Source organism: Equus przewalskii, unplaced genomic scaffold (assembly GCF_037783145.1).
Source record: "Equus przewalskii isolate Varuska unplaced genomic scaffold, EquPr2 ChrUn-13, whole genome shotgun sequence".
Lineage (NCBI taxonomy): Eukaryota > Metazoa > Chordata > Mammalia > Perissodactyla > Equidae > Equus > Equus przewalskii.
The window spans coordinates 11,142,869-11,153,885 of NW_027228750.1; the positions used below are offsets into that span (position 1 = coordinate 11,142,869).

At 40.7% G+C, this 11,017-nt stretch overlaps 1 protein-coding gene across 13 annotated transcripts in view; it reads right to left on the reverse strand.

Moving 5' to 3' along the window:
* NTNG1 (netrin G1) overlaps positions 1-11,017 on the reverse strand; it is a 310,561-nt gene that overhangs the window by 16,091 nt on the left and 283,453 nt on the right. The gene's annotated exons all lie outside the window — the stretch shown is intronic.

Below are 11,017 nucleotides of genomic sequence, written 5' to 3' on the forward strand. Positions count from 1 at the left end.
GAATTTTATAGAAAAAATCACATATTCCCTATCCATTGCTTCCTTTCTACTTCTAAAATACCTTCCCACTGTGTTTATTCTCCTCCTAAATCAAATTGCACAGGAGTGCTGTTGCCAGACTGAGTTTTCTTACAAAGTGTTTTCACAATACCTCTCTCACTCCTTCTCTCACTCACAACCTTCAATGGCTCCCCACTGCTAATTGGATAATTCTGTAGTCAGGATCCCCCACAATGTGATCAGAATCTCCCCATTTTCTGCTTTTACTCCCCAACATAAACTTTCTACTCCTGGTTAATCGACTCATTGTCTTAAACACACACACACACACACACAAAATTAAACTGAATTATAATTAAGAGGCTGCACACTTCTACGTATGTTATCTTGAAGAATAGTTCCACTAACCTGGCAGGATAGGCATTATTATTACTATTACTATTATTGCTATTATTATTACTCTCCTTTTATGGGAAACCTCTGGATCCTACCCAAGCCCCACCAGCGACTGAACAGCAGAGGCAGGACTAGAATTTAGGCCTCTATGACCCCAAAGCACCATCGGTCCATGCTGCCCTCATGTCCTTGACTGCCACATGCTGGCACCCAAGGCGGTGCCTCTGTTCCTGGTGTGTCCATCCCTCAACTCCTCACCCATCCTTGAAGGTCCAGCTGAGGGTCAACCCCCACCAGAAGATTGCTCTGACTATGCCAGCCTTCAGACACTGGTCCTGCCTTTGGAGCCCCAGATGCTCTAGATCTAGACAGAGATATAAATGTAGATTTACTTTGGACAGCCTGGACTTCAATCTTGGTTCCACCAAATATGAGCTGGGTAGTCTCATGCAAATCACTTAACCCATGTTTGTTTCATTCATAAAAATGGAGATAATTTAATATCTAGTATCCACCTCATAGGACTGTTATGTAGATTAAATGAATTAATACATATAAGGCAATTAAGACATAAAGTCCTTCAGTAAACGTTAAGTTTTACTTGACTCCTCAAAACCTTCAACGAACACTCCTTTTCCACGCGTATTTCTTGTCTTCTCAAGGAAAAGATAAGCCAGTGGCGGGCAGGGCGCTGTCTTGTATGTCTTTTCATTGTCCTCACTGGCAGCCTGGTGCTCTGCGCACAGCGGGCAGTCTGCAAGCATTACTTCTGGAGGGCAGTAGACATCTCTTATCTTTGTATTCTCAGACGTCTATTTTATCTTTGTATTCTGAGCATCCATTTTATTTTCTGGCACATAACAGGAGACGGTTCATGATGTTTTTTTCAAGTGATTTCTGCATTCCTAAGATCGTGGAAGAATTAAAATCATTCCTGAGGATATAATTGAAACTGAGCTGAGCTTCATTACTGACTCCAAGTAGTGATTTCTCAAAAGTCCCTTAACCTAGTAGTTTTGAACACCTTTTGTTTCTGTTTCTTTTGTTGTGGGAGAAGGACAGCAAGAGAGAGAGAGGGGCAAGGAGGACTGGGAAGAAGGGCATATGTGGGGTTGGGTCGACCAGGAGAGAAATACCCACATAAACCTATCCAGAGACGCGTGCCTGTCCTTCTGGGGGCTGTCTCAGCTCTGTTTGTTCGGGGGTATGGATCACATTTAAAGTTTAAAACCTTCAAAGTCTTAAAACAAAAACTGTATCTTGGATTTAGCTTCTCTCTAGGCTATTTTACTCCAAGGATCAGAAGGATGAATGAATCTCAAGGACTCCCCATAAAAAGTGCAGAAGGGTGAACAGGCTCCTGTGTTCCACACATTCCCACTCAGACTTGTCCTGTGACTCAAACAAACACGTTTCTTGTCCCTGGATGTGCTGCTTGGTACGCTGTGTGATCCCACAAGGGTCCTTTATCTGGTTTTATCTTCCTGGGTTCTCATTGTTTTGTGCCAGTTGTTCCATGGAGGCCTCCTGGTTAATCTAAAGCTCTTTGCTCCTGTTCACCCTGCTTTTCCCGGGTTCCTGCTACCTGGGCCTCATTAGACCTTTCATTTGTGTCCAAGCCACTCATTTCCATGTGGGGCTTGCTTTTTACACCACATGTCCCTAAACCAGTTAAATCTTTTGAATATCATTCCAGCTTATTAGGATCTGTTTTAAGCAGGTTTCAGACCTGTTCAATCAGGTAATTCCTTTGTGCTAATGATGTTGCTGCTTATAAATCTATAAACCTCCAGGCCTGTCAAATCTACTCACACTGTTTAAATGCTCTAGTCTAAAGGCTAGCCTCTGGCTGGCCTGGCTCTAACAAGACAAAGCAGGGGCTTTTATTCACAGACTGCAAAGGAAGAAAAGATCCACAAGGGCAGGAAGTGGATCACGGAGGTTTTTTGCGTGTGTAAGGCTGATTTCCCCCGCTTATGTTAAGCAGAGGGGAAGAAACTCACAACTCAAGAGACATTAAGTTGAGGGCAAGGCTCTTACTTCAAACTTGAATAGTGAAGCTGTCACTCTGTTGCCACTAACTGCTTTCACATTTGCAAAATAAGGATTAGAAGCCTTTTTTTAATATTCTAGGAAGAAAATATATGATTTCAAAATAGCACAAAATCTCCCAAATTCATCAAAATAGAAATGTATCTAAAAATGAATATGGTGCGTTTTCCCTGTATTGAGGGCATTTGGCAACTTTCAGGGTTACTGATGATGGGAAGAAAGGATAAGGACTATAAATTAACAAACACACAGAAGTGAGTCCTAAGGACACAATCAGAACTTTTGTATGCACCAGGTGGCAAAGTGTTTGAGAAACATCTTACAAAACGCAAGTACTTTTTGGTCCTTGACAATTTTCTGATGAGAACGTTTAGACTTTCTTTTGATCTAATGCATAAACAATTAAAAATGTTTTAATTAGCAATATGGATTATTCACTTGCTATTTTAAATTCATCAATTTTATTTTGTGGGAACAAGTGTAAAAAACAAATAAAGGTACCACGAACTGAAATTGCATGTTATTTTTTCTAGGACTACATAACTAATAAGAGGAAAGTTTATAAAAATTCAGTCAGTAAAGAGGAATCATGCCAAAATTTCAAGATAAATGAATTTGTATGACCAAGTTATAAACTACATGATATAGATTTATTTTACAATGCTAACATCAATAGATCCTTAACTCAATTGCCAAGAGCAATAATGTGAGAATAATGGGAAAAGATTGAATAACCACGTGAAAAAGTAAAGAATTTTCAGTGATTTCCCACCTTCATCAGTTAATTTTCCTAAGACGCACGTAACAAATTCATGTTAATGATGGGTACTTGCCTAATGACATCAAAATGCATTATCAATACATGCTACCCAGGCTAGGAATCAAGCTCAGAACATTCTTGATTAGAAATCAGTGAAAGCGCAAATGAAGAACTGAGTTGGCATGGGGGAAGGGAGGAGAGAAACCTAGTTTCTTGGTCTGTTTAATGATGGATCTGAGACAAGAGGAAGTGGCCTGGTATAATTTCTCTCTAAACCACTCTTTAAAAAGAGCAAAGGCTGTGAAGTCATACAGATCTGGGTCAAATCTTGGCTCCCAACTCACTAGCTGTGGGACCTTGGCAGGCAAGGAACCTTCCTGAACCTCAGCTTCCACATCTGTACAACAGGCACAACATGTTTTCCCAGTAGGGTAATTTGAAGATGAAAATGGATACAGACTATAAAAAGCTTACCAGTAAATGGCAACTATATTAATTACAGAGAAGTCTAAATGAGATACAATTGTCTACAAAACACCTGGCAAGTAGCAAGAGCTTCTTAAATGTTATTTCTTCTTAAAGAGATTCAAAAAAAAAAAAAAAAGTAAAAGAATTTCCCACACAGTCTCTCTTCCTGTTTGGTAACTAAAAGGAAAAGTGCATGTTGATATGTCATTAAATGTGTCACTTTTGGGGGGATTCCAGTCAAACTCCCATTATTATTATTCAGAATAATAATAACAAAAGCTAACATTTATTTATTTATTGAGGACTTAGTCTGTACCAGGCATTATTCTAAGTGCTTTTCATGCATTAACTTATTTAATCATCTTAACAATCTTGTAAAGTAGGTACTCGTATCCCAACAGTTTTATAGATTTAAAAACCAAGACTCAGAAGGCAAATAACCTGTCTAAGGTCACACAGGTAGTGGTGGCAGAGCCTGCGGTCCCACCGAGTTCTGTGGGCTTAATCACTTTGTTATTCTGTCTGATTGCTATGTTCTACGTCCAAATGCTGGAATGCTGTGACTGCTACTACTTTTGCCCTTCTGCTCCCTTCTCTACCAAACAGAATCAAGTACTAATCAATTACGTGGCATCCATGTAGAGAGGGCAATAGAAAACAGAGAAAGCACATCTCTGTTGCAGACCACCTCAAAATTTAGAATTAATACTGAGTTTCTCAGCAAAGGCAGGCACAGTCCTGAATTCATCCATTTTCATTACATGCTTTGCTCCCAACCTAGTCCAAGCCACTAACACCTCTCCCCCGGACTACTGCGGTCTTGTTAGTTCCAATCTTGCCCTCCCCCACTTGTCCCCTCTACAATCCATTGGCCGCACAGCAGCCAGAATTACTGCTTTTAAATTTAAGGCCCCCATATCATACCACTCTCTTGCTTAATGTTTATTGCACTTAAAATCTTGTCCTGGTCTTCAAGATCAGTGATCTGGCGCCAGTCTAGCTCCCTCTCCTACCTCATCTTACTCACCATGCTCCAGCCACACCTGTTTCTTTCCACTTTCTGAACTGGCCGAGCTCCTTCCTGCCTTCTGGCTTTTGCAGGAGGTGTTTTCTCTGCCTTGAATACTCATCTTCCAGAACTTTCCACGGTGGGCTGTTCCTTGACATTAGGCTCTCAGCTGAAGTATTACCTTCTTAGAAAGGCCTTTGCTGACTACTGACCTAAAGTGGCCTCCACTCACTGGTTTATTCCTTTACTTGTTTCCCACCGGGCCCCCATCAGCATGTGAGCTCTTGAGAGCCGGATCTCTGTTTATCTTCTTACCACCTCATCCTCAGTATCCAGAACAGCGCCTGGCATGGAATTCATGCTCAATATACATTTATTGAATAAACTGAAGGCTTCTATGGCTTGTTTCACTCAGCATCCTTCCTTTATAGGCCTAAAAATAGAGCAGGTATAATGGATTTCCCGGAAACTTTCCTGGCTGGGATGGATTTTAATTGCTCTTCTACCCCAGGATTAGATAAACTCTTCTGACCTTCTGGGCTTTAAGACGCGATGATAACTATAGAACACAATTAGCACCCCAGTGCATTGGGCTGCCAGACCCTCTAGAGTTACATATCATGGATGTGTCACAGCAGTATTGTTTTATGCAGCCTCGCTCCGGGGGAATATTATGCGCTTGGCAATCCAGCAGAAAATTCCCCTCCGAGAAAGGATCATTCCTTGTGACGGATGGACAGTTTCCAGCATCGGTTTCCACAGCCAAGTTACCCCTAATTTCTAGTTTGGTATAAAAGTGAAAGCTGAAGGATGTACTGCTGTCAAAAAAAGAACCTATCAAATAATTACAGCTATTATTTCAACAGAACTGCCTTTTCCCCCAGCGGTGTAGCTAAGATGCTAGGAATATAAATATTCTTAGGAAGTCAATATTAAACCATGGGCCATAGAGGAAGTAATTTCATATCCCAAACAGGAACTATTGAATTTCTTGGTGAGATTTAATTGCCAAAGTTATTCCAAATTGTAAAATCTGCCCTGCCTGATAAAATATGACCAGCTCACCTCTTTCTGAGTAAAAAGAGCCGAAAGTGACGTCACGGTAAGAAAGGCTGCTAATGACCCGAGGGTGCGCTCACGGCGAACTGTCAGCCCGGCCCTGTGCAGGGGCACAGCTTAGCTGCATGGCACTGGGGCATGAGATGAGTGTCACTACAAGAACCAGGACTAGCCATCTGTGACTCTGAGATGCCTCTCAGCCTGCACAGTCATTGTGCCGAGAACTGTTTTTTGAGGGCTTTCTCTCCTGGCAAAGCAAATTGTTTTCTACTTTCAATGTTCTCAAGAAACAGAAAAGAACAAAGAGGGAAATCAGAAAAGATGAGCCACAATTGCCCTTTAACTCATCAATTCATTTGCACTCCCTCAGTGTATATCTGGCCAGTTGGGGAGAAGGGATACTGATTTGTGATTTAAAATCTCCCACTGGTAAATCCACAAGCAAATAATTTGCTCTGAGAGCGCCCGGTTGGCTGTGTCTGAAAATGCTGCTATGAACACTTTTCTTCAACATTCCCAAACCGTCTGTTGGAACAGCTCCTTTGTGCCAGGCTCTTGGTTAAAGTGCTCCCTTCCCAAGGTGTTTTTAACAAACTCTCCCCTGCTGGCTTCCTGCGAGCATCAATGCCTAATGGATTTTGTCAGGAGGAACTAGTGGGGATGCTAGGCCTACCCCTACCTGTAAGGAATCATTAATCTTTACTGCGAATAATTTCAAAAGACTTGACTGAACAGAAATAACCTCAAATTGAAAACACAGTTTTTTCTCTTGGTGACTTATTTTCTACTCCTGCCTTGCTCCTGCCCTCACCTTCCCTTTCCTTTTTTTAGGCAGACATCTATGTATATGGCGAGGGTATTTTCAAAGACTGTCTAACAGCAAGGAATGCGGAGAATGGGATCCTCAGAAAGTATGTATTTTATTTTGAGGCGGAATGAAGGGCATAAACTGAAGCTAGTGGCCTCCGCGGTAGGAAAACAAAAGACAGCACAGCAGACCCTGCGTTTTACAAAGGATAAAGGAAGAAAGTTCTCCTAGGTTTACAACTCAAACTAAATTAGTGCAATTTCTATTTCTCTCTTCTTGAACACTGTTTCTAAGTCTTTGCAAAGTTGCCAAAGAAAAAAACAACGAATTTCTCTTTTTTCTCCTTGATACACTTCAGGTAGTAACAGACAGTGCAAACCAATGCTATATAAAAATCCAAAAATTATACTTTTCAGAGGTAAAAGAGATTAATAATAAATAAATAAAATGAAGAACATGCACTGAAAAAGACTTTAAAATAGCATTCGTCCAACTTCCTAAACTGTTTTGATGCTGTCTGATTGTGAGAAGTAGAAAAAAAATTAGAGAAAAATTAAACTACAACATTTCCAACTTGAAAATGAAGTTTACATCCAACAAATACAATTCCATATGTAGAAAAACCATGGAAATTGAAATGATACATTTGACCCACTAGTTTTCGGCCTGTAAAAATATTACGCAAGGATCAAGCATATGGAAAACTGTAACTATAGCAATGACAATGGTAAGACATTACATGCTTATTTACTTCCTGGGTTGTTCAGCTTCAAAAAGGCCATCAGGCAAGTTTTTCAGTAATTGTTTCATGAAGACTGTTAATATGTGAATTAACTGAATTTGCAGGTCTTTAAAAAGGAAGCTGTGGACACTTTGCTCATTTTTGTCCATGTCACAAATGAGACCTAGTTTTTAGTTTTAAGCCAGGTAGTCAATGAAGGCAGTGACCTCGGTAATAACCAATGTAATTACCTACTTTATTTTCACTGAAATTGGAACTTCATTGAAAATAATTTTGCCTCTCAGTTTCTTTATGGCAAAAGTACTTTTTACCTTTTGAACTTTAAGACTACTGGGCTGAATATAATGGCTAGAGATCTCCTTTAATCGTCTCTAATGGCTTCAGAGTAGGCTGAAGTTAAATTTAAAATGATAGAGAGTTCTTTCGCTTCCCCCAGATTGGCAGCTCCTAATTTTAGCAGATTGCCGCAAGAGAGTGGTAGCAGTGCAACTAATGTGTCATCTCCATTAATCTGACTAATAGATTGAAAGTAAGGGGATTTGAACTAGTTTTTTATTGTGCTGTGTTTTTTAATATTTGACATTAGACATATGGTGGATAACACTCCCAAACTTTAAGATGAGAACATGTCGGAATTGAATATATCTGCATTTGGGCTATTAAAGCAAATGAGATGAACTTTTAATGGGAAACTGAGCCTTTTCCTCGAATATTCAGGATAAAAACATACCGTCCTGAGGATGGGCTCATTTTCTCATATCTCTAACTAGTGAGTCTGGGACATATAAATGAAAAAAAAAAAGTCTTCAGAAAAATTCCCTTACACTACTCATAACAAAAAAAGCCAAGACATGAATGTTCTGCTTCTTAGATATTACAGCAAACTATTAGAATCATAATTTTCTAATACTTTAGGAGGTGAACACATCCTCTCACTATGAACTCATAAGTCTACTATATAAATAATTTACTCTGGCAGCTTATGTATGATTCAGACTGTAATATTTATAAAAGAATGCTGCAATTTTCTTCTTACAAAAAACTTAATAAAAAATAAATTATTGTTAGATAAACCCCAAAGCAAAATACCTATTTGCCTTTTAGAACATTACATGAATATCTGATAGACACATGTATGTCATAATTAAACACGACACAAAACAATATTGCCAAGTTGTCTGTTAGTTGAGCATAGCACATTCAATGTAACCACTTTAGATGAGAGCTCATATCTATGTCTCTACAGCACTGAGAGTGGAGTGCCAGGCACAGGGGTAAGTGTGAAATGTGCAAATGGAATTAGAACACGTTGCTTCCAGACTTTTCCGAATATGTGCTGCTCTTTGTAGTTAAAGTCTTGGATTGGGAATTTGGTACCAAAAGAACCAGAAATTCACATTGGAAAATAAGCTGAGTGATAGGTGTATGGTGTTTCCTTCCAATTTGGATGCTGCCTGCTGGCCTTTATTTCTCTCCAAGAACGCTTTTCTAATGGAGGAGAAAATGCTAGAACAATTCTATGTGGACACATCTAAAGCAGCACAAAAAGGATTACGATAGCCACACAAGCCTAAGGCTTGAGATTTGTATTTTCTTCAAATAATATAACTTAGATGTGCCAGTAATTAGATTCATGACAGAACAAAAAGGAAGTCATTTCTTAAATGTATGGATGGTGTTGTATGTAGAATTTCTGCAGAAGAATTATTAATTCATCTGTACATTGAGTTATATGACACAATACTCCAAATGTGTAATTCCATGGACCTGAGACCTAGCATTCCAGTGTGGGCTTACGGAGAATGGTGTCATGGTAGAGTTTCTGACAGCTAATGGGTACATCAGAGCACAAATGTCATCCAACTGGGGCACTAAAGTCTTGCATCATGTATGTAAGCAACAGCGTTGCAATGTGTAGCCAGACAAAGGTATTCGCAGATCAATATAAAATCAAATGAAACCTCTAACTCTGGATGATAGGGTTTCCTGGTTGTACCAGATACTTGAATCAATTTTGGGAGTAAGGATTAAAGGAAGAGCAGTGTGGTATCTTCAGCCACATCAAAGGCTATTCCAGAATCCAGCTAGGTATCCCAGTAAGCAAGTGGGCTGGGCCCCTTGGTGGGTCCACTTGCTTCTGGTGGGAGCTCTCAGACAGGTTTGGCTGATTCACTTGACCGAGAGTGATCCTATGCTATCAGGGTCCCCCGGATTAGACGTGGACCTACAACAGATTCCAAAGCCAGTCTGGGTGAGGGAGAACTTGCTTGTGCCCATTGTGTCCGAATCCCACTCTCCTAAAGTTTGAAAGCGGGGATAGAGACACCTGCTTGGTGTTTTCACTTTGTTAAACCCAGGAAGCTCACAGCCAAGTGAACCTATGACCTAACAGACCAGCCCACAGAGGGCATCAAGGCTTCCTGTGGGCCACCCTATTGCCTTACTACTTACTGTAAGCAGATCCATTCACTCCAATTAAAGCTTCAAGTGATTCCAGGATGCCTTCCGCCACCCTGTTTCATTTCCTTTGTCCTTCATTGCTCATCTCCCTGTTCAGAAGATGGTTTCAGATTTTAAGAGGAAATGATCTGTCTCCCATTATGATGGGTCACTGGGTTATGGCCTGGGGAATATTCTTATCCCTTCTAGAAATGGGTGCATCTTTCCAGAAAGTGAACCTCACTGGGGACTGTTCTGTGACACTTACCCATGTTTTCAAAGATTCTATTTATAGCATTTGCAGCTACTATAGGTAGCCATCTTCACTTCTCCTCATACACTCTTCCAGAAAGGATGACGGGCACAGGACACGAGAGCTGAGACAGTGTGTCTGCCATCAGCAGCTAATGATTAGATGATGAAGAGAATTCCTGCCATTCCTGTCTCCAGGGCAACAGAGGGGGCCTGACCATGTAGTATTGACATGACATCAGGAGAGTTGCTACTGTAATAAAGGCTCGTCCACGGATTGTCCTTGCCCCGCCATCCAGTGCTGTCACCTCATTTCACAGGAATGGCTGCAGCGCAACAGCAGTTACTCTCCATTTCACCACACCGCTGCACGGCACAGCCACTTTGTAGTTGCCTGCCTGGCTGAGAATATTGGGCCCTAGCGTGAATCAGGCATGCATTACTTTTCACAAGCATTAACACAGCTGTTGAAGAATAAGCCTGTTGCTTTAGAGAAGATGGGTACTTTCCTGTTTCCAGCATCCAACATTCCGTTTCATTTGATCCTGGGAACTGCCACACTAGGCTAATGGACAACACTGTGAATAACGACTTAGTATACTGGCTTCCAAAAATCCTCATGCAAGTGTCTGATGTTCGAGTCTTCCTCATTACATCTCCCTTCTCTCCCTGGCTTCCCAATAAGACTCACCACTGAGCTGCTGCAGCTCACCGCTCTGTGTACAGCACCTGAACAATGAATATACATTGGTGTGAGCTGGGTTTGAACCTCATTCTTCTCTCTTCTAATTTTGTGACCTTAGATAATTCATTTCACCACTCCATGTCGTCGTTTCCTTATCTGTAAAGCGCAGAAAGCAATATCTTACGGATGCTGTGAAGATTAAATAAGACGATGCAAAGTGCTTGCCAGGGTGATGATATTGGAACACGACAATCTCTTTTGTCATATATGATCCAGTGACTAAACAAGTGGTAGCTGTTTATGTACGCTGTTTCCTTCTTTGGGGTATTTTGAAGTGACATAGGGTC